The sequence below is a fragment of the Triticum urartu genome, chromosome 1A (genome assembly GCF_056163025.1).
Source record: "Triticum urartu cultivar PI428250 chromosome 1A, HENAU_Tu73, whole genome shotgun sequence".
Taxonomy (NCBI): Eukaryota; Viridiplantae; Streptophyta; class Magnoliopsida; order Poales; family Poaceae; genus Triticum; species Triticum urartu.
In genome coordinates, this window is record NC_141873.1 from 266,629,485 (window position 1) to 266,654,712 (window position 25,228).

The window sequence follows — 25,228 nt, forward strand, 5'->3', positions numbered from 1 at the left end:
GTGCCGACCCCCAGATCTTGGAGGAGCACCTCACCGTCGAGGCCACCATTGACGCCTCGCGCGCCGACGCCATGACGTGGTTGGCTGCTTTAAACGACAGTTCATGGCATTTTCTCGAGGCTACCGTCGGTGCCTTCGACGAAGACTACGAGGTGTTTTCTCAGCGTGCACGTGCTTACCTCATCTCGAGAGCCAGCAGGTTGGTGCCCGGAGCGGCTCAGGCAACTCACCACTACAACAAGGGCACCCACGATGTGGAGGCCTCGCCCTCTTCCATGTCCAAGGAGCCAATCGTCATCGATATCTCTGACAATGAGGAGTAGCTTGTCTTATTAGCTCACTATAAGGACCCATGTTCAGTTTGCTAGCTACTTCCTTTCCTTAACAAATTTTGTGCTGTCTACTTTTACCATGCAATCTTCTGCTATAGTGTATATGTTCTATATGTCGTGCAATGTGGTGTTCAATTAACTGCTTGGTTCAATTCTGCAAATGTGATGTTCAATTCTTCAGGGTGCAATATTTCCAAGTTGTTAAGCATGCTTGGTTCGGTTAACTGTCTGATCTTTTATTAGGAGTATGTTATATTGTTCAATTGGTGTTTATTTAACTCCTTGGTTCATTTTTTGTGGCTTGGTTCACTTGTTGTGGTGTTTAGTTAACTACTTGGTTCAATTCTGCAATGCGATGTTCAATTGTTGTGGGTGCATTCTGTTATTGTATACCATGTGAGGAATAAATCGAATTTGGCTGTACTAAATACATGAGAAACAAATACAATTGCTATATCTCCAAGTTTTTAAGCATGCTTGGTTTGGTTAACTGTCTGATCTTCTATTAGGAGTATGTTATATTGTGCAATGTGGTGCTCAGTTAACGTTTGGTTCAGTTGTTGTGGTGTTTAGTTAACTGCTTGGTTCAATTCTGCAATGCGATGTTCAATTGCTGTGGCTGCATGCTATTATTGTATACCATGTGAGGAATAAATCGAATTTGGTTGCACTTAATACATGAGAAACATTTACAAGTCTTATATTTCCTAGTTCTTAATCATGCTTGGTTTGGATAAATGGGTTTTCCATGTCGCTTGAATTAATCTGATGAATATGCAATGTGCTTATTTATCATCAACATATTTTACTGATAGCATGCAAACCCTTACTTAACCTAATGACTAACTACCATGTATGTGTTGCAGGGAAACAATGGGAAGCACTGAGGTTTAAAAGATGGTACTAACTATTATACCTTGCCTTTTTGTATTCCTTTGCCCCATTTCCAATATAGAGAAGATATTTATGCACATCCTTGTTTTCAGGCTTCACTGATGATTACCTCTCAAACCACCCATGTGGTCAGGAGGCGAGGAAAGTTTTCATACAACACCCACGGTTCAATATTGAAGTGTTCCTGAAGAGGTCGAAGGATGAACAGTCAATCATCCACAGGCACTGGCCTAAAGTTGCAAAGACCTTCAACATGAATGAAGGCTCAATATTCGCCTTCCGCTTCAGCAGTTTTCCAGATGAGATGCATCTCTCTATGTACCGTCTACGATGCTAATTTCGAAACGTTCTAGATGTTGCATGTGAAACTTGATGCTGGTGCAGTTGTGTAATGGGGTAGCTGAGTGCTGAAGCTATATCATGTTGTACTCTGATGTATTTCAATTATGAAATCCTGCTTCCTTAATATGGAAATGGAATATATTATGTGCTTAATATGAATGTCAATTAGATTAGTAAATGGATTATTAATAATAGGGCACTTAGCCCGCTAATTGGCCAATTAGCTTGCTAATTGGTTTTTCCTATTGCAAACGGTTAATGAGAAAATACCATGGGCGATGACCTCAGGCAACACACATAGTTTCTAGGAATAAACCATGTTGGATCAATGAACAATCACACACGACATTCTCTTCAAAACTGTTTGTGTTACGCCACCTTGCACAAACGTTTTCCTTGTTATGACTGTGTGGGATGTATATACGAACGGAAACGTTTAGTGGTGACTGATTGTGTGGGATGTACTTACGACCGGAAATGATTTCGCCTGTATAATTGTATTTTTAGCACTACCGTACATATTTCTATATTCGAGTGCTCGACGGTCGCACACGACTGCCGGGGTTTCTGATCCACGGACACCTATGGGACCGGCGGACCGGGTCCCTTTTGGTTCGGCGGGGGGCGGAGGTTGCGCAAAGAGCAGATCGAGGCGAGACACGCGGGCGGTTGGTCGTGCGAAGGGCAAATCGAGGCGAAGCACGCGAGCGATTTACCCAGGTTCGGGCCGCACGGATGCGTAAAACCCTACTCCTGCTTTGTGGTTTGGTATTGATTTCTAGCTCGGGAGCGCGGAGTGCTATAGTACACACCGGCGGCTAGCAAGACCGAGCGTGGGTGTTCGAAGTGGCTCTCCCCGAAGGCTCTCGGAATGGCCGACCCCCCCCCCCCCCCCCGAAGGCTCTCGGAATGGCCGACCCCCCCTCTACGTTGCACACGGGCCTCCTTTTATATGCTCAAGGGGTTACCGACATAGCAACGGAGGTCAAGGGCAAAAATGGAAAGGGTGCCGTGGATAGGCACAGCTAGGTGCTGTAGTAGGCACAGCTACCTGCTACAGTGTTATCATACCTAACCCTGGCGGCAGGGGACAAGGGCATTAAATGCCCGTCTGTGTCGCCTAAACAGTACCGAGAGGGACCGCTTAGGGACGCCACCGTTTGCCACGATGGTTATCTCGTCAGCGCCTGCTCGCCACCTCGCACCCCTAGCTGCACGGCCTCCCGCCACGTGTGCCCGGGAGAGCGACACGTGGGCGGGTGTGCTGGAGCGCGGGCTCGGAGAGGCGGTTCGCCGCGGCAAGCGCCTTGCCGCGTTCGTCGTCTTGTTGCGCCCGGGAGCTTGTCGCTCCCCGGGTCTTGCCTGGGCGCGTAGCGCGCCGCGGCAAGTTCCTTGAAATGCCTCGAGTGGACTTCCCGGCAAGCTCCCCTTGCCGAGGTCTCGAGGTGCCTTTGATAGCCTTCCCGGCAAGCTCCTCTTGCCGGGGCCTTGGTTTGCCTTCTCGGCAAGCTCCTCTTGCCGGGGCCTTGTTTTGAGTACTTTGTTCTTGAATGGCCTTCAAAGTAGCCGCGGAGGGTCTTGGCAGTCACCCGGCAAGCCTTGTCGCGGGGATGCTGCGACTGCCCGTGCACGAGTTCGGAATACTAGGGTACCCCTACTGTAGTACACTGACAGGAGCCCCCGGGCCTGGGCCAGACACGGTGCCAAGCACTGTTGGGCCAGGCCCAAAGCAGTGCACGGGCACGCGTGGCCTAGGTCACGCCGCAGACTTCTCCGCTTCCACCGCGCCCTTCCCGAACGGCGCGCGTTGAATGTGGCATCGTGGGGAGGTCGTGGGGGTTCCTTTTCTCGAAATGTGGAACGTTCGCCCCCTCCCCCTTTAAAAGCAGGGGAAACAGGGGCGGTTGGCCCATTCGCCCGTTGCCGTTCCCAATCTCAGAAATCTCCGCCGCTCCCTCGCCTCCCCACAGCTGAGAGAGAGAGAGAAAGCAGCGCTCCGCCCCCCCATCGCCATTAGCACCACCAACGCCGTCGACCTCCTCCACTGCTTCCGCCATGGCTCCAAAAGCCGACAAGGGGAAGACCGTGAAGACAACCGAGGCGCAGCGGCTCGCGGCGCTGCGGAAGAAGCGGTCCGTTTTCCCCCCAAGGCTCGACGCGAAGGAGCTGAGGGAGGACTATTCCCTGTTCTGGTCGGCGGAGACGCGCGCGCATCCGCGCACAAGGGTCCTCCCCGCCGCCGCTCGGGAGAAGGCTCCGAACGGGTACCCCTTCTTCGCATTATTCTTCTATTGCGGGCTCTGCCCGCCTTTCTCTGATTTCTTCTGCGACATCATGAACACCTATGGATTCCACCTTCTCGACTTCACCCCCAACGCCGTCCTGACGATGGCAGTTTTCGCACATCTCTGCGAAAACTTTGTCGGAGTCCTCCCCAACTTAGCCCTCTTCCGCCACTTCTTCATCCCCCGAGTAGAGAGAGGAGAGTCTCTATCCGGCGGGATTTCCTGGGTCTCAAGGGCCGGCAAGAAGGAGACCTATCTGGAGGGAGAGCTCCACGGCAAGTGGGAGGAGTGGAGAGCGGATTGGTGTTGGATTGTCGAAGAGAATCCACAGCCATTCACCACCCAGCGCCAAACCCCAGTAGCACGCGGCAGCGATTGGAGCGACCTGGCCCCGGAGGATGACAGGCTGAGAATCGCTGCCACTAGGGTCCTGCGCCTCAGGCTTGCCGGGCTTACTGTTGGCGCGGACTTCCTTCGCCGCCGCATCGCCCCCCTGCAGGAACGGGGGAGGCCCTCTTGGGAGTTCAAGAACGCGGCAGACATTATGAGGCTGCGGCCGGGCCTCAACTACAACTTCACAGTTCTGGAGCTCCACGCGATGCTGCAGGAGCTGTTCAAATATGACCCTCAGCATCCCGAGGTGTTCAGGTTGCCGGGGGGAGTCGTGCCTTTGTGCAACAATTCCTCGCTCGATCGCATCCGTGCAATGATGCCGGAGTGCGACTCGCATGGAATTGTGCCAACTTGGCAGGAGCCTGCCGACGAGGTCGTGCAGCAGTTCTTCGACGACTTGGTGGAAGTGGCAGTCCGTCCCGACGAGAAGGACGGGCTCACCCGCGACACCACCGACGCGGAGATGGCACGCATCGCCACCAGGCTGGAGGAGGCGGCGGCAGCCGCAGCCACGGGCGAGTTTGGGTTCACCACCGCGGAGGCAGACGCAGCAGAAGTGGCAAGCTGTGGCGAGCGAGGGGAGCCTGCCGGCGAGAAGGGGCTTGCCGGGCAAGACGCCGAGTCGAGCGGGCCCGCCAAGGGCACGAGCGGCTCGTTGCAGATCGACTCTTCTTCCTCCTCGTCTTCAGGCAGCCCACCAGAAGCAGAGCCTCCTTCTCCACCAAGAAGGCATCTCCGCAAGGCCTGTGACGGGGCGGAGCAGCAAGCGGGCCAACAGTCGCCACGCCGCGTGACACGCTCGACCGCGGCAAACACCGTTGCCGCGGGAGCGCCTCACGCTACGACGGCAACTGGAGCGGAGTCTAGCCGGGCCACCGCTTCAGTCCCTGCCGCTACTCGCGCCGCGCCAACAGCCGGAGCGGGGTCATCTCGGACCGCTGCCGCTGCTCCTGCCAAGCGGCCAAGGGAAGCTTCTCCTCCGCCTCCTCGCGCCGGGCGCGGACCAGGCTTTGACTTCTCCGCGCTAAGCTCCGACGAGGAGGATGAAGAAGAGTAAGCTTCTCTTGCTGCTCTTGCATTTCTTTAGTTCTTGCTGTTGGTCTTGTTCATCACTTGCTTTTCTCTGAATCTGTTCCTCTTTAGGACCCTGGCCCAGAGAGCGGCAAACAGAGCTAAGGCCCCGGCGATCATCATTGAGGACGAGCCTACTGCGACTGCAGGTGGCGCGCCCGAGACAACCTTGCCGGAGCCAGCGACTTTCCTCCAGGGCAGCCCCCAGCGTAAGTGTGCGAATTACTTTCCGCGGCGGGGCGTGCATGGGTACTTGTCTTTGCTGATATCTGTTTGTCGACTTGTGCAGGAGCCGAGCAGCCCCACCAGGAGCCACGGGAGAATTCCCCGACAAGGGAGGATTCTCCGGTAAGGGAAGGCTCCCCGGCGAGGGAGAAGTCTCCGGCAAGGGAGGGTTCTCCGGCAAGGGAGAAGTCTCTGGCAAGGGAGGGTTCTCCGGCGAGGGACAGCGCTAGCGGCCCCTCGACGACGGAGACCACGACCGCGGAGCCTGGTGCAGGTACTCCCCTGGACCCTTCTTCTCTTGATCTTTATGAGTTCTTGCTGGATTTTGCTTGACTCTCCTCCCCTTGCCGGTTGTTAGACCCATCTGCTGCGGAGCGGATGGAGACCGAGGTCGCCGTCGAGGACGTAGCCGGCGCGGGCGTTCCCGCCGGCGCCGAGGCTGGCGCCGAGGCGGCTGGCGAGGGATCCGGCGATCGTACTGACGGCCCAGAGGCCGCAGGAGCGCTAGGCGCTGCACCGACCGCCGCCCCGTCCGCCGAAGCCGCAGCGCCAAGCACCGAGGAGCCCCAGCCGGGCGTTTACTTGAAAGCCGGCGAAGGCGTCTTCGTCAACCTCCCCTGGGCATCAAGCTCCAGAGCGCCGGTCGAGGGGGAGGCCTTCGACGGAGAAGTGCTCGCCTCCGCGGGACTGAAGCTGGTCGACGCGCTAGGCAGCAGCAGCAACGAGCCCGAAGAAGAGCGGCTGCTGCGCAGGCTGATGTCGCTCTACCGCGCGCGACAAGCCAAGCTGGAGTCCCGCGAGGCACTTGTCGCGAAGGCGGGAGCGGACATCGAAAGGCGCGCGGAGGAGCTCGGGGGTTTCCACCGGGAAGCCGTCCGATCCCTGGCGGGGGAGCGGGAGCAACTCGCTGAAGCGCGGAAGGCCTTCCTCCTCGAGAAGGCCGAAGCCGAAGAGCTGCAGCGACTTGCCGCTGTGAAGCTAGCCGCGGAGGAGGGCGAGCTGGCGCAGCGGAAGGTCAACCTCGACGCTCACGAGGAGGAGCTTGCCGCGCGCGAAGAAAAGCTCGGCGGAGCCCTCAAGCAAGTGGAGGACGCTGCCGCCGCCGCCGAGGCCGCCAAGGAGGAGTTGAAGACGGAGATGGCACGGCTGGAGGCCGATCTCTCCGAGAAAGGCCAGGAGCTCAGCGTCGCCAAGGCCTCCAACGTGGACCTCGAGCTGAAGCTGGCCGCTCTGACCAAGGTGCTGGACGGCGCCAAGGAGCGGGAGGCGGCCCTGAAGAAGGAGATCGAAGCCGACAAGGCGTTGCTGGAGAGTGCTGCCACCACCCAAAACGCCTTTAGGGATACGGTGGAGCACTGGACGGAGAACCTCGTGAACGCCGCCGGGGACATCGACAAGGAGCTGGCGCAGCTGGGGGTGGAAGACTTCGGGTACTCCTCCGACGAGAACCTCCAGCCCAGCGCCAAGCTCACTTTGTTCTTCAAGGGCGTGGCGACGGCCCTCCAGCGACTCCGAGATAGGATCCCGAAGCAGCTGGCCGACGAGTCGCGCGAGATCTGCGCGGGAGCCCTTCAGAAGGTGTTGATGAAGGTGGCCTTCCGCAATACAGGCCTCCGCCTCACCGACGTCCTCAGACCCTTGCCGCTTGATATCGATCAGGAGGAGCTCAAGGCCCTTGTCGCACCCATTGTGAACAAGGTGGGCGGGATCAAGAGGGTTGATGGCGACCGCGTCGACTAGGCCGCCTGCTCCCTTCTTTCCTTGTCGCTGCTAGTTATGTTATAGAAAACATCTGTTAGAGCTGCGACAAGCTATTTTGTAATATACCCTCCTTATGGGTAGTGATTGCTATGTTATTCCCCTTCACTTGGTTCCTTGCCTTGTACGCTTTTACCCTACGCTTTTAGGGAACTCGCCGGTGCAGGTACCTGAGCCGGGAGCGCTGAGTGCAGGACGTCAGCAGCCCGCCGGCGGTGCCGCTACCGGCAAGAAACCTTGTCGCAGCTAGCTGCAGCTAACTTAAGTTGCTGAGCGGGCTCGAAGCAAAGTAAGGGCGCGGCTAGTTAAGCAACTAGTCGCAGCTCACTTACGTTGTTGAGCAGGCTCGAAACAGTGCAAGGGCGAGGCTAGTTAAGCAACTAGCCGCAGCTCACCCGATGCTGTTGAGCGAGCTCGAAACAACACAAGGGCGCAGCCAGCTACGAGTTGGCTCCTCCGCGCACAGGTTTTCCATACAAGGCGCGGCCGTTCAGGGGAGATAACTCAAAATTTAAAAAATCTGACTGCTCAAGCTTTGGCAACTTATCTTTTCTGTTGTCTGCTTCCCGGCAAGGCGAAACTCTTTGAACAACTCTTTGAACGACGCCCGGTCCATACCATCATCTTCTCCTTTCCCCCCGGCAAACTTGTGCGCGAGGGAGCCTTCCTTTCCTTGTGAAAAAGAAAGAAGAGAAAATACAGATATGGAACCTTATGGCTCGTTATTGCTTACCGGGGAGTAGGTGTTTACTCGATTGCCACGCATTTCTGCCAACAGCTTTTGTCCGTCTTCCCGGTGAATACGCTTCAATTTCACACCGTTGAGTCTTTTTCTGTACAGTGTCTTGTCGACAAACTGGTACGTACTTGACTGCCGGGTTACTCTTTCTGCTTCTTCTTGTTCTTCGTGAAGTTCTCCTGTCTGAAGGAGGCGGACGATCTGCTGTGCCCATGCTGGAGCTTGTGGCTCGACAACAAGGACTAAAGGCAATTCTACGGCCGCGAGAACGTCCGCTTCTACGGCAAGAACCTGCGGGTCTGCCGGAGCGTGACGTTCCTCGGCAAGCTTGCCGGAGCAAAGCTTGTCGCTGCCCATCATGTCACGGGAACAATCTGTTAGAGCTGCGACAAGCTATCTTTGTAATGCGGCTTGGTCGTGGGCAGCGACCGCAGCGTTACTCCCTTTACTTGATTTCCCCCTTTGTATGTTTTCGCCCTACGCTTGTAGGGAACTTGCCGGTGCGGGCACCTGAGCCGTGAGCGCTGAGTGTGGAACGTCAGCAGCCTACCGGCGGTGCCGCTACCGGCAAGAAGCCTTGTCGCAACTAGCTGCAGCTCACTTAAGTTGCTGAGCGGGCTCGAAGCAAAGTAAGGGCACGACTAGTTAAGCAACTAGTCGCAGCTTACTTACGTTGTTGAGCAGGCTCGAAACAAATGCAAGGGCGGGGCTAGTTAAGCAACTAGCCGCAGCTCACCCAATGTTGTTGAGCGAGCTCGAAACAACGCAAGGGCGCAGCTAGCTACGAGCTGACTCCTCCGCGTACAGGTTTCCCATACAAAGAGTGGTCGTTCAAGGGAGGCAACTTCAAATCTAGAAAATCTGATTGCTCAAACTTTGGCAACTTATCTTTGGCCGTCGGCGCGGAGGGAGCAGCTGCCTCCGAAATCTTCTTCTTCGGCGGCATGTTGATGAAGATGATGAAGATCTAGCCCGCGAGAACGCCGGATCTGGTTCACACAACTTCGACGCCCCTACCTGGCGCGCCAAAGATGCTGGGGTTTCTGATCCACGGACACCTATGGGACCGGCGGACCGGGTCCCTTTTGGTTCGGCGGGGGGCGGAGGTTGCGCAAAGAGCAGATCGAGGCGAGACACGCGGGCGGTTGGTCGTGCGAAGGGCAAATCGAGGCGAAGCACGCGAGCGATTTACCCAGGTTCGGGCCACACGGATGCGTAAAACCCTACTCCTGCTTTGTGGTTTGGTATTGATTTCTAGCTCGGGAGCGCGGAGTGCTACAGTACACACCGGCGGCTAGCAAGACCGAGCGTGGGTGTTCGAAGTGGCTCTCCCCGAAGGCTCTCGGAATGGCCGACCCCCCCGAAGGCTCTCGGAATGGCCGACCCCCCCTCTACGTTGCACACGGGCCTCCTTTTATATGCTCAAGGGGTTACCGACATAGCAACGGAGGTCAAGGGAAAAAATGGAAAGGGTGACGTGGATAGGCACAGCTAGGTGCTGTAGTAGGCACAGCTACCTGCTACAGTGTTATCATACCTAACCCTGGCAGCAGGGGACAAGGGCATTAAATGCCCGTCTGTGTCGCCTAAACAGTACCGAGAGGGACCGCTTAGGGACGCCACCGTTTGCCACGATGGTTATCTCGTCAGCGCCTGCTCGCCACCTCGCACCCCTAGCTGCACGGCCTCCCGCCACGTGTGCCCGGGAGAGCGACACGTGGGCGGGTGTGCTAGAGCGCGGGCTCGGAGAGGCGGTTCGCCGCGGCAAGCGCCTTGCCGCGTTCGTCGTCTTGTTGCGCCCGGGAGCTTGTCGCTCCCCGGGTCTTGCCTGGGCGCGTAGCGCGCCGCGGCAAGTTCCTTGAAATGCCTCGAGTGGACTTCCCGGCAAGCTCCCCTTGCCGAGGTCTCGAGGTGCCTTTGATAGCCTTCCCGGCAAGCTCCTCTTGCCGGGGCCTTGGTTTGCCTTCCCGGCAAGGTCCTCTTGCCGGGGCCTTGTTTTGAGTACTTTGTTCTTGAATGGCCTTCAAAGTAGCCGCGGAGGGTCTTGGCAGTCACCCGGCAAGCCTTGTCGCGGGGATGCTGCGACTGCCCGTGCACGAGTTCGGGATACTAGGGTACCCCTACTCTAGTACACCGACAACGACCTCATTTTGCCGAGCGTGTGTGCCAGGAGGGCATATCCCCAACGGTTTTTAGGTCGTGTGGGAAGGACCCCCCTATCGCCCACACTCACTTGGCAACGGTTCTAAATGCCATCGCAGAAAGGGGTTAAAAACGTTTGTTTAGGACCTACGCGCACCAGTGTCTTCATAGTCCATTTTGTTTCACTTTTTTCGAAAAGGAGGAATACCCACGGTCTCTGCATCTCTTGATGCACACAACCATATTATTAAAGAAAGGTCCAGGTTCAAAATAAGGTCTCAAACAAAACAACGAATCTCATATGTTTTTGCCACAACCGACGGAAATAGGGTAAGATGAATAGACACATATCCTATTGTTGGACCGCCATCCAAACCGCCTGTAAGTATCCCATGCGACCATCTCCCATCAGTTGCACCCAATATCCATAAGCTCCTTGTCGTCTGTATGGCTGAGTAACGACCACATACAGATCCAAGCAGATGCCCTAAAGATAACCTGCAAAATTTTCATGATGGTTTGTCTGTTAAAGGCAACATCATTCCAACAATTTCATATGGCCCAAAGTAATGCACACCCTCCAACTCGAATATGTGCTGTAGTCTTAGGCTCTATCCTAGTTTACAAGTCCCAAATAAATGCAAAACCGTGATGAGCGGAGATGCATTAAAGACATGTGAATGGTCCACCACAAATAACTTAGCAAGTGGGCAGTGGAGAAAATGATGTTGTATTGTTTCGTCCTGATCACAAAAGCAACATTGACTACCGTCCCAACTACGCTTTGCCAAGTTATCCTTTGTTGAAATTACTCCCTTATGCACAAACCAAATAAATACCTTGAGTTTTAACAGCACCTTGATTTTCCAAGTGTGAATCGACCTCAGGATAGGTCCGGTGTTTATCAAGTCTATATACATGGACTTAACCAAGACTACACCTAACACGAACAACTTCCAGTGTAAGGTATCCAGCTCATAAGAAAGGTTAAACTCCATTAAACTACACACAAGATGCAACCATCGATCTATCACATCGTTCTCCCACTACTGGATGTTAAGAGGAACATAACCCAGCACTGTACTAACAAAAACTTCTTGTTGTTGGTAGTGTTGTATAAGGAAGGATACTGTAAGGCTAGTGGTATCTTCCCAAAACCTCGTATTATTTCTGTTCCCAACTATGAATTCGCTCCTGTTGAAGAAATAAGTCTTTGTCCTCATTAGTCCCTTCAAAAAAAGGAGAGCCAGTCGGTTGTGCACTTGTGCCAGAGTTTTGGAATGTAAGTATTTATTGTGCAATAGTTGTAACAATACCCCATCCCTCTCTACCCCTAGCCTGTAGAGCCATTTGCTAAGTAAGCACCTATTTTTCACTTCTAGATTTTCAATTCCCAAGCCACCTTGGTCCTTCGGTCTACAAATAATACTCCATTCAGCTAACCTATATCTAGTTTTTTTTCATCAATTTGCCAGAAAAAGCGAGATCGATAGAAATCCAATCTTTACCATACCCCTACCGGTACCTCAAAGAAGGATAGGAGGAACATTGGCATGCTCATCAAAACCGAATATATAATGATTAACCACCCCCATAAGACAAGATCTTGCCCTTCCAACATTTCAATTTCTTTTTAAATCGATCTTCAATACATTTCCATTCTTTGTTGGTTACTTTATGATGATGGATTGGCATTCCCAGATATCTAAAAGGTGAAGATCCCAAGTCACATCCGAACAATTGCCTTAATTATCTTGTTCTTCCTTGGCACGTACAAAGCATAATAGCCCACTTGTATTAAAATTAATTTTCAACCCACACAGTTGTTCGAAAAGGCATAAAACTAATCTCATGTTCCTTGCCTTAGCTAGATCATGTTCCATGAAAATAATGGTGTCATGTGCATATTGTAGTATGGACACCCCACCATCTAGTAGATGTGGGATTAGACCATCTACTTGGTCATACTCCTTAGCTCTATTAATGAGAACGGACAACATGTCAGCGACAACATTAAACATGACAGGAGACATCGGATCCTCTTGTCTCAATCCTTTTTGCGTTTGGGAATAATTACCTATGTCGTCATTTACCTTGATTCCAATGCTGCCTGCCTATAGAAAGGATTCGACCTACTTCCTCCAGGCCACATCAAAACCTTTCATACGCAAGGCTTGGTGTAAAAATGGCCACTTAACCTTATCATATGCCTTCTGAAATCCACCTTGAAAACCCCTCCATCAAGTTTCTTTGAATGGATTGCATGCTAGGTTTCATGTAGAATGACCACTCCCTCGAGTATGTGTCATCCAGGCATGAAAGTCGTTTGGGTCGACTGAACCACAGAATGCGCAACCTGTTTAAGGCGATTCGTTCCAACTTTGTAAAAATCTTAAAGCTAACATTGAGCAGACGTATCGGTTTAAACTTCTCAATGCGAACCGCCTCTTCCTTCTTTTGTAACAAAGTGATTGTTCCAAGGTTTAGTTTAAATAATTGTAAAGGTCCATTAAACAGATCATGGAACACTGGCATCAAGTCGTCTTTAATAATATCCCAACACCTCTTATGATATTCTACTGGGAAACCATCGGGACTAGGTGCTTTGTTATTATTCATTCATGAAATTGACTCAAACACTTCCTTTTCTGCAAAAGGGGTAGTGAGAACTTCATTCTCATCATCTCCTAGTTGTGCTACATCCTCAACTATATCCTCGTTGAGTGAGACATAGTTCTCTATCTGGGCCCCAAACAACTTTTATAAAACTTGGTAATATACATCTTAAGGTTCTCATGCCCAACAATTGTACCCTCATCTTGTTGAAGTTGTATGATCCTCTTTTTCCTATGTTTCCCGTTGGCAATCATATGGATTTTTTTAGTATTATTATCCCCTTGAACCACAGGCCACACTTTATCTCTAAGGGCCCATTTGATCTCATCTTCTCTAAGAAGCTTCGCCAAACTAACCTCAACCTGTCATTTAGCCAGCCGTTCATTTATGTCAGGTGAGTTAGTCTTAGCTTTTAAATCAAGATCATTAATGATATTAAGCAACCTCTCTTTCTACTGCTTATATGTACCACTATTGTTCTTGGCCCAACCCCTCAAGAACTATCACAGATGTCTAATCTTAAATTGCCATCTTTCGATTTCGAATCTCCCCACTGCTCTAAAGCCCATTCCTTGGCTATCAAAGCTAGGAAATCCTCTCTCTTGAACCACAAAGTTTCGAATGATAAGATGTCTTTGTTTTCGCAGTGAACCACCTCACCGGAATCAACAAGCAGGGGTGTGTGATCAGAAATTCCTCTTTGTAACACACACATCGTTACCAGGGGAAAATTTTGTTCCCATTCTACACAGGTTAGTACCCAGTCCAACTTATCAAAGGTTGGATTCTCCAAAGTATTTTCCCAAGTGTATTGCCTGCCCGTGAGGTCAATCTCTCTCAGGTCAAGACTCTTGATGATAGTGTTAAACATGAATGGCCATCTGCCATCAAAGTTATTGTTATTCTTTTATTCTCTCCTTCTAATAATGTTGAAGTCTCCCTGACTAATATGGGTAATATACCTCCCCCCCGTGCAGACCCTAACTAGGTCTTCTAGGAAATTTGGTTTGAACTCTGGTTGTGCCGCCCCATACACAACAACCAGTGCACATCTGAAACCGTCATTTTTTTATCGCACATGAAATTTGACGGCAAACTCACCCATAAACATGTTAACCACCTCAAGAGATTCACAGTTAACTCCGACCAAGATCCTGCCATACCTTCCCTAAGGTGGTAAACAGTGCCAACCAAAATCCAAACCACCAGAAATAGTACCAAGAAACTGTGTACTGAAGTTATCATGCCCTGTCTCAAGCAATGCAATAAAATCAAGCTTATAATCCTTCGAAGCCTCCGCCAAAAACCTATGATTAGCCAAGTACACAAGACCTCTGCTATCCCAGAAAATTCCTTTCATGAATCATCATGAAATTTTGGTTTGAATTTACTTCTAGCACTCTGGCTCACCGCAGAAAAGGTCGCACACCTTCCTCTTCCGTGTGCGTTTGGAATTTTCCGGCTCGACCTTGCAGTTCGCATGACTGAGATCATTATGAAGACCCTAGGTTGGTTTTAGAGGAGTTGCATGCTCCTCTACCTCCAAGGTATCCGTATCCAGAAAGCTAGTGGGTACTAGATCCTCGCAGAACTATTCCAAATCGCGAACACCTGCTACTTCTTGAGCTTGCGTTGGTTTTTCCCTTGAAGTGGAAAGGGTGATGCAGCACAGTAGAGATAAGTATTTCCCTCAGTTAAGAACCAAGGTATCAATCCAGTAGGAGAAACACACAAGTCCCCAATAGATGCACCTGCACAAACAATCAAACACTGCACCCAATGCGATAAAGGGGTTGTCACTCCCTTCACGGTCACTTGCAAAGTTGAGATCTGATAGAGATAAATAAAACTAAATAAAAGGTAAAATATTTGTGGGTTTTTTGGTTTATAGATATGAAAATAAAGATTGCAAGAATATTAAATCACAAACTAATATGATGGAAAATAGACCCGAGGGCCATAGGTTTCACTAGAGGCTTCTCTCTTGAAGGCAAATGATATGGTGGTGAATAAATTACTGTCGAGCAATTGACAGAAAAGCGCAAAGTTATGACGATATACATGGCAATGATTATGCAATATAGGCATCACGTCCTTGTCAAGTAGACCAACTCCTGCCTGCATCTACTACTATTACTCCACACACCGACCGACTCCTGCCTGCATCTAGAGTATTAAGTTCATAAAGAATAGAGTAACGCTTTAAGTAAGATGACATGATGTATAGGAATAAACTTAAGCAATATGATGTAAACCCCATCTTTTTATCCTCGATGGCAACAATACAATACGTTCCTCGCTACCCCTACTTTGTCACTAGGTGAGGACACCGCAAGATTAAACCCAAAGCTAAGCACCTCTCCTATTGCAAGAAAAAACAATCTAGTTGGCCAAACCAAACCGATAATTCAAAGATGAATACAAAGATATCAAATCATGCATATAAGAATTCAGAGAAGATTCAAATAATATTCATAGGTAATCTGATCATAAATCCACAATCATTGGATCTCGACAAACTCACCACAAAAGAAGATTACATCGGATAGATCTCCAAGAACATCGAGGAGAACATGGTATTGAGAATCAAAGAGAGAGAAGAAGACATCTAGGTACTAGCTATGGACCCGTAGGTATATGGTAAACTATTCACGCTTCATCGGAAGGCCAATAGGGTTGATGTAGATGCCCTCTGTCATTTAATGCCCCTCTGGCAGGATGCCGGAAAAGGCCCCAAGATGGGATCTCACGGGAACGAAAAGGTTGCGGTGGTGGAAAAGTGTTTTCGTGAATGCTTTGGAGGGTTTTGGAATATATGTGAATATATAGGATGAAGATCTAGGTCAGGGAGTCACCAGGGGCCCACAAGGTAGGGGCGCCCCCCTAGGGCGCCCCCTCCACCCTTGCCGCTGCCTCGTGGCTCTTCTGACTTGCACTCCAAGTCCACTCGGTGTCTTCTAGTCCAAGAAAAATCACTGCGAAAGTTTTATTCTGTTTGGACTCTGTTTGATATTACTTTTCCACGAAGCTAAAAAACAAGGAAAAACAGAAATTGGCACTGGGCTCTAGGTTAATAGGTTAGTCCAAAAATAATATAAAATAGCATAATAATGCATAGAAAACATCCAAAACAGATAATATAATAACATGGAACAATAAAAAATTATAGATACGTTGGAGACGTATCAAGCATCCCCAAGCTTAATTCCCGCTCGTCCTCGAGTAGGTAGATGATAAAAATGGAATTTTTGATGTGGAATGCTACCTAACATATTTATCCATGTAATTTTCTCTATTGTGGCATGAATGTTCAGATCCATAAGATCAAAACAAAAGTTTAATATTGACATAAAAACGATAATACTTCAAGCATACTAGTAAAGCAATCATGTCTTCTCAAAATAACATGGCCAAAGAAAGCTATCCTTACAAAATCATATAGTTTGGCTATGCTCCATCTTCATCACACAAAATATTCAAATCATGCACAACCGCGATGATAAGTGATACGTCTCCAATGCATATATAATTTTTTTATTGTTTCATGCTATTATATTATCTATCTTGGATGTTTTATATGCATTTATATGCTATTTTATATGATTTTTGGGACTAACCTATTAACCTAGAGCCCAGTGCCAGTTTCTGTTTTTCCTTGTTTTTGAGTTTCACAGAGATTATTTTTGGAAAATATAAAAAATACTGGAACTAAAAGATATCAGAGAAGAGCCATGAGGTGTCCACAAGGGTGGAGGGCGCCCCCACCCCTAGGGCGCGCCCTCCATCCTTGTGGGCTCCTCATGGGCCCCCTTGACTTGTTCCCGATGCCAATGCCTCTTATAAATCCCAAAAACCCCAGAACAGAACCTAGATCGGGTGTTCCGCCGCCGCAAGCCTCTCTAGCCACCAAAAACCAATCAGGACCCTATTCCGGCACCCTGCCAGAGGGGGGAATCATCACCGGTGGCCATCTTCATCATCCTAGCGGTCTCCATGACGAGGAGGGAGTAGTTCACCCTCGGGGCTGAGGGTATGTACCAGTAGCTATGTGTTTGATCTCTCTCTCTCTTGTGTTCTTGATTTGGCACGATCTTGATGTACTGCGAGCTTTTCTATTACAGTTGGATCTTATGATGTTTCTCCCCCTCTACCTTCTTGTAATGGATTGAGTTTTCCGTTTGAAGTTATCTTATCGGATTGAGTCTTTAAGGATTTGAGAACACTTGATGTATGTCTTGCATGTGCTTATCTGTGGTGACAATGGGATATTCACGTGATCTACTTGATGTATGTTTTGGTGATCAACTTGCGGGTTCTATGAGCTTGTGAAATTATGCATAGGGGTTGGCACACGTTTTCATCTTGACTCTTTGGTAGAAACTTTGGGGCATGCTTTGAAGTTCTTTCACTAGTGTAGAACCGGGCAATAGCACCGGTTCGTAAGGCCCTTTAGTGCCGGTTTGGTAACCGGCGCTAAAATGTAGGCACTAAAGGCCCCCCCTTTAGTACCGGTTCAGCACGAACCGGTGCTAAAGGGCAACCACGTGGCACGAGCCAGCTTCGGGGGCAGGGAGCCCTTTAGTACCGGTTGGTGTCACCAACCGGTATTAAAATGTTGGGGGGGTTTTGGGTTTATGATTTCTTTTTCATTTAATTTTATGCTTTCCATTTAATTCCTTTTCGTTTGCTGGTATTTTACGATACTACATATTGTACACGTTATGCATATATATAAATAGAATTTCTAGTAGAACCGATCATAATATATATATATATATATATATATATATCATCGAATGTCTCACAACCACCATTAATTAATTCACACATATATACACACATGTATATATATATATATACAATTTCTCCTAATTGGTGCCTTCGGAGCCAGTGGCATTAGCCTAGCTAATTGGTGCCTTCGGAGCACGATAACAATTGGAAGTGGTTCATGGGGGCGGCAGCGGGTAATAGTATTCTCCTTTGGGATCTATGACCTGGTCGAGCAAAAATTCCGCTATTTCCTCTTGAATTGCTTCTATGCGGTCCCGTGCTAGGAGCTTGTCCCGCACCTCTTTGAACTGTTAAGAAGGAGATCAATATGCATGTGTATTAGTTGTGTGACTAGATATCGATAATGGTGTAAAAATTGTGAATAGTGTTCTGACAATCGATATCGTACCCACTCCTGTCTTTGAGATTTGCTCCTTTCGGACGCCATCATGCGAATGTTCTCGCAAACGTAGTATGCACGTAGATCATTCCCCGGCGCCTGCTTCAGGGCCTTTACGAGAATGGAATTTTGATCAGATAATAATTAATCAAGCATGATAATTAAAGAGATGGCAGCTAGCTAGTACTACTTAATTACTTACCTTGGGTCGATACCATTTCAGACTTTGTTTCCATGGGCCTGGAGTGGCCCTGATGAAATTTTCCCAAGCCCTGCCCGCCGACAAAGAAAATGAATAAATGGGTTATTAAATAGTTGTTATCAGGAAATGACGAACTAATTAAATAGGCCGAGATATAGTTAGTAATGATTGAAATTACCTGTTGACTATCCCCTTCACGATGGTGTAGTCACTTGCTTTCTTAAGTAGCGAGTCTAGTACTTCAACTGTTCCTTCATCAACTTTAATGATTAACAAGATCCAGTGAAATCTGCATGCACACACATTTGCATGTCTTAATTAAGCGGGCATATGTAAGCAAAAACATGTAGCTATAGCTAGTAGGGAAAAACAGAATTTGTAGTACAAGACAGTGTGACTCACTGGAAGTTGTAAGGAAGTAGTATATCTTCATTGTATTTGAGTTCCTTGAAGAACTGTAGCATGCTTTCCTCTACACATTTTGTGTGATATGGATCTATTTTCCATGTGTATTCATTAATGGTATTTGGGTCAACGAACCCAATGCCATAGCGTCCACCTTTTTTCATTTCATAAATCTTCATCCTACATAATACCACAGAAAATAATATAGTGAGGATAATTACAGGTAATGATTGATCAAAATGATCAGCTAGCTTGAGACTTAAATTACAGAAAGAAATCACTTACAGACAATAGCAACTGACGATAGATTTGTCGAGTGCGTCTTTATTGTATAGCTGAAAAAGTTCTGAATACTCAACGGTCACAGCTTTCTTATGGTAGTAATGCTCCTCGTTGACATTCACCATGAGGGACTCTCGATTGGAAATCTTGGTAATGTCCATGTACCATTGATGCAATTCATACATTCTCGTTGGGAGCTTATTGACCTCCTTTGGCTCGACCAAAGGTTGGCCCCGGGAATATTTCCGTTTTATTTCCTCCTCTCTAGTCGGAGACATGGGCTCGATATCGAGGAGTTGTCCAACAGTGATCCCGATCGATTCAGCCTGCGCAATATGCTCCTCGGTTATTACCACATCGCCCAGCTCGGGAACGTTAATGGTTTGCCCACAATAATATTGGGCGCGCCTACTCTCATGTGTTGTTGGCACAACAAGAGGGGGGGGGGGTTGATTGCGCCACCTGTTCTCCCAGCTGGGGAACGGTTTTACCGCATTTCTTGCCAGCTGATTTGCTCGAGCTCGAGCTCGCCTCTTTCTGTAGACGTGCTCGATTTAACTTCCTGAGGTGGCGCTCATAGTCTGTGTCAACAGGCTTGGGAGCTGGTGGTCTAGCCATACGAATGAAGTGGTCAATCTTTTCCACAGGCACTTTGTCCCTTGGCGGCGGTGGCGGTTTCGGTGCAAAATGGGCTTCCACCTCGGCCTTCGATATGGCTATGTTTTCCTCCTTGGACTTGTCGTAAGGCCTCTGCGAAAGAGGCGCGAGGCTTGGACCATATTGAAATCGCTTGCCTCCACCTGTACCTGCAGTACTACCTCGACTTGTACCGCTACGCACCATAGCTGAGGCGGCTCTCTTCCATGATTTCTGAGGCGGCGAAGACGGTTGACGTGGCTGAGTTGGAGGAGGAGGAGTGGCCTGAAGCTGTGCCGGACTTGGAGGAGGAGTGGCCTAAAGCTGTGCCGGACTTGGAGGAGGAGTGGCCTGACGCGTTGGTGGACTTGGAGGAGTGGGAGTCTGCTGACTCGGTGGCGGACTGCGACGAGGAGTCGGATGACGTGGTATCGGTGGCCTTCGAAAGATGATGCAATCCTTTCTCCATAGGATGATACGATGGTTGGCCTCTCCTAGTGTGTGCTCATCGTCACCTCCAGGAATGTCAAGCTCTAGCCCTGAATATTGGTCCACCACCTCATCAACCAAGACACGAGCATAGCCCGCTGGAATCGGGTTGCAATGGAAGGTTGCCTCGGGGGGATTTGTAAAAGCAAGGGCGTCCGCCACCTTCATGGATATGTTCTTCATTTTGAAGTGTAGCTCGCAGTTAGTGTTCTCCATGATGTCATCCACTGGGTAGCTATCCAGCAATGCGTTGCCCGGGGCGGAACCCACGCTGCTTCTCGGCATGGATGGGACGGTGCTATCCATTGGTGGATCATCCGCTAGCTGCTGAGGCCCCCTTTGCTGGCTAAGTGAGTCGATCTGCTCCTGCTGCTGGTGGAATTTGATTGCCAAGTCCACGTGCGCTGATTCTAGGACTTGAAGGCGTTCATAGTCTAGCTTCCTCTGCTCCTCCTCCATCTTCCTCTTCTTCTCCTCCGCAATCTTCTTTCTCGCACGGGTTCTATAGTCGGCGTTCCAGTCCGAAAACCCCTCATACCACGGAATAGCACCCATGCCTCGTGTTCTTCCTGGGTGTTCAAGATTTCCCAAGGCACGCGTAAGCTCGTCGTTCTCTCTGTTGGGCTCGAACAACCCGGATCGAGCCTCTTCTATTGCAACAAGTAGCTTATCTCCGGCTCCGTCCAGACATGCCTTCTTCGAAACTTTGCCTGTCTTTGGGTCCAACTCCCCCCCATGCGCATAGAACCAAGTCCTGCACCTGGGGGCCCAGCTCAATGTTTTTGGAGTGACACCTGCATCCAGCATCTCTTTCTCAGACTTATCCCACTTAGGCATTCCCACCGCATAGCCACCTGGCCCCAGCTTATGGAACTTATCCTTTTTTGCGGCATTGGCCTTGTTTATTCTCGACCGTTCCTTAGATAATTCCGAATCCTTGAATTTCACGAAATCGTCCCAATGAGAACTTTGGTTCTCTAGTGTTCCCTCGAATACTGGAGTCTTCCTTCCTCCGTTGATGTACTTGGCCCATTCACGAATCTTGTGGTTCTTGAATGCAACCGCCATCTTCCTAAGAGCAGCGTCCTTGACTTTCTCCACATCTGCATCTATGAAATGATCTGGTAGGGTGAAATGTTCCATGAGCGTTTCCCAAAGCAAATGTTTTTGTCTATCGTCGACAAAAGTAACTCCTGGACGTGGCTTTGCTGGCTCTCTCCATTCTTGAAGGGAGATCGGGAGTTGGTCCTTCACAAGAACTCCGCACTGACGAACGAACTTGTCTGCAATCTTCTTAGGCGTGAATGGTTCGCCATTAGGTCTGATTGCCTCGATATTTTACTTTACGCCCTCCTTCAACTTTTTGTTCAGGCCTCGCTTCGTCCTGTTGCCTGAAGATTTTCTCGATCCGGATGGCTGAAAGAATAAAGATCGATTCGTTAATATATCTTCAAGTCATTTAAAACATGTGATGATCACCAGATGCCTGCTTATATAAATATATATACCTCGCCGGTCTTTGTTGTTTCAAGATCAACATTTTCTTCGTCATGTTCATAGTTCATGACTTCATCAATTCGGTCGTCGCGATCGAATATCATATCACCCTCCCCGGTGTTGTTTAGATATTCGGAGCCATCATAATCTTCTTCATTCCGATCATCATCTGGCCCGCGAGGATTGCGTATGATATTGAACAGGGCCTCTTCTCCCTCTCTGTCGGTATTGTCCGCCATAGCTTTTGTTTAACTAATCCAAAAGAAATATATTCAAATTACAATGCATGGATGCAATCAATTAATAAGGAAAAACTGAATCAATCATAGTACATAATAAGCATCATCGAATATAATCTCGAATACGTCGTCTCGAATAATAGATATAATCTCGAATACATCGTCTCGAGTAATAGATATAATCTCGAATACATCTTCTCGAATAATAGATATAATCTCGAATACATCGTCGGATCATGCGGCGCGGGCGGTGGACACCCAACGAGAAGGAACCCTCACAGGATCATAGCTGAAGCGAGATCCCTGAAGAAACTGCCAGGTATTAGAGAACCTGCCGCCCTCTAACGCAACCATGTAGCGATGGACGTGCTCGTCCTCCTCCCTGACACGGCGACGTACCACCTCCGGCGGGGCCGGCTCCCTCCGCACCAAAATTGGCCCACACGAACGCCACCAAACGAGATCAGGGTCGACGACCGAGGCCGAGTTCCTCATCAAGCGGCGCGCCCCTCCAGGCAGCACCTCCCAGTGCCAGCCCGGCGGAGCCCAGTCCCGGACATGGGTCACCCGGACGTCGTCGCGGACGGGTCGACGGCGAGGATGCGGGCCGGGCATCGTCGAGAACAAATACTAGCTATATGCCCGCAAAAAGTAACATTTTTTTAATGATTGGATTTTGATAACTAAAATTTCTAACATTTCTATATAACTAACATTCCTATAACATTTCTAACAATGCTATATAACTAACATTTCTATAACATTTCTAATACTTCTATAACTAAAAAACAGAAAAAATTATAACATTTCTATATATATAACTAACATTTGTATAACATTTCTAATATTTATATAACTAAAAAAAAGAAAAATTTCTAACTTTTTTATAACTATTTCTATAACTAAAAAACATAAAAATTCCTAACAATTCTAACTTTTCTATAACATTTCTAACAATGCTATATAACTAACTATTTCTATAACTAAAAAAAGAAAAATTTCTAACTTTTTTATAACTATTTCTATAACTAAAAAATAGAAAAATTCCTAACAATTCTAACTTTTCTATAACATTTCTAACAATGCTATATAACTAACTATTTCTATAACTAAAAAAATAAAAATTTCTAACATTTTTATAACTATTTCTATAACTAAAAAACTAAAAAAAATGTATGTGTGTGTGCTCACCGGCGAGGCGAGAGGCGACGGGCGCGGCGACGACGGGGATGGCGACGACGGGGACGGGCCGGGACGGCGACGACGGGGACGGGCCGGGGCGGCGACGACGGGGACGGGGCAGCAATGACGGGGACGGGGATGACGCGCGGGACGGGCATGGACGGCGCGGCGGTGACGACGGGGACGACGGGGCGGCGACGACGGGGACGGGGCAGCGACGAGGGATATGGAGACGGGGGCGGCGGGCGACGGGGCAGAGGAGAAGAAGCAGATGAGAAACTGAAATTTTTGAAGTGTTTAGTTATATAGGATGGACCTTTAGTACCGGTTGGAGCCACCAACCGGTACTAAAAGCCTGTTTTGGCCAGGCCAAGCGGCGGGAACCGCACCCCTTTAGTACCAGGTGGTGGCTCCAACCGGTACTAAAAACCCCCCGTTTAGTACCGGTTTGAGCCACCACCCGGTACTAAAGGGGGTGCGCTGGCGCAGGTGCGGTGCGAAATGTTTAGTCCCACCTCGCTAGCCGAGGGGCGTCCGCACTGGTTTATAAGCCCCAGTGCGGTAGCTCCCTCGAGCTCCTCTCCAAAGCAGGCCTACTGGGCCTAAATGTTCTGTGCTGCCCTGTTGGCCTACTGGGCCTTTGCGGGCCTGCATCCTGGCCCAACAACAGGTTGGGTTTCTAGTCGTATGCAGGCCGCTGTGGCGCAGTAGGTGGGCTTTTTTTTCTTATTTTTTTTGCTTTATTTATTTTTGTTTTATTTATTTTTGAGTTGTTTTTTTGCTGTATTTAGAGTTTCTTTGTGAATATTTTTTATTTAGGTACAAAAAATTACAAACTTTCTGTTAGTACCGGGTAGTTTACAAATTTGAATAGTTTAAATTTTGATTTATTTGAAATTTGTGTGAATAACTTAACTTTGAGAATAGATTTTTCAGTGATTCTTTTTTCTTATGTTTAATATTAGTGTGTTTTATCATTATATTCAATTTGGTAATGCTTAGGTTATTTAAAAAATGAAATGCCTTTTATAACGGATGAGTTTTCATCCGAAACCCTGATATTTCGAAAGAGATTGTCCATTTTGTACACGAAGTGCATCCAGTTTTTGCGGTAACCCTCTCTACTTTTTTGCACATGTTATGTGGGTGAAATTATGATACCATGCCAACTTTCAACCTTTTTTGAGTTCATTTGAAATGCTTTTCAATTTCAGGGTCATTTAGCTTAAAAAAATCAGTAAAGGCATGAAAGAATTTGTTTGCACATAAAATTTCTTCGCGTTTCAAATGCCAAAACACATAACTACCCTAACTATTACAGAGATTCCCTCCTGGATGTGAAACACAGAAGAAAATGATGATAGTGAAGCTGATCACATCCCAGATCTTTGGGTGTGAAACTTTTTCTTCGCGTGTGTCCCTTTGCGCCGTAACCATGGAAAATCTTCATCATTTAACGGGATGCTCGGGTCAATATTCACTCTGAATGGAGCAATTTCATCAAACTTTTCATAATCTTTTGACATGTCTGTCTTGTCATCCACTCCTACGATGTTTCTCTTCCCAGAAAGAACTATGTGCCGCTTTGGCTCATCGTACGATGCATTCTCTTCCTTATCTTTTCTTTTTCTTGGCTTGGTAGACATGTCCTTCACATAGAAAACCTGTGCCACATCATTGGCTAGGACGAATGGTTCATTTGCATACGCAAGATTGTTGAGATCCACTATTGTCATTCCGTACTGCGGGTCTTCTGTTACCCCGCCTCGTGTCATATTGACCCATTTGAACCGAAACAAAGGGACCTTCAAACCACGTCGATAGTCAAGTTCCCATATGTCCTGTATATAACCATAATATGTTTCCTTTCCTGTCTTGGTTTCTGCATCAAAGCGGACACCACTGTTTTGGTTGGTGCTCTTCTTATCTTGGGCGATCGTGTAAAATGTATTACCATTTATCTCGTACCCTTTGAAAGTCATTGTATTTGAAGATGGTAACTGGGACAGCAAGTACAGGTCATCTTCAATAGAGGTGTCATGCATGGTACGTGTCTGCAACCAGCTGGCGAAACTCCTGGTTTGTTCACATGTAATCCAGTCATCAGACTGCTCCGGGTGTTTGGAGTGTAGCAAATTCTTGTGTTCATCCATATACGGAGCCACCAAGGCGGAATTCTGTAGAACTGTGTAGTGTGCTTCAGTGAGAGAATGTTCGTCCATACATATTATTTGTTCCCCTCCTAGCGTGCCTTTTCCATCTAGTCCGCCCTTATGCCGCGATTCAGGAACACCAATCGGCTTAAGGTCAGGAATAAAGTCAATACAAA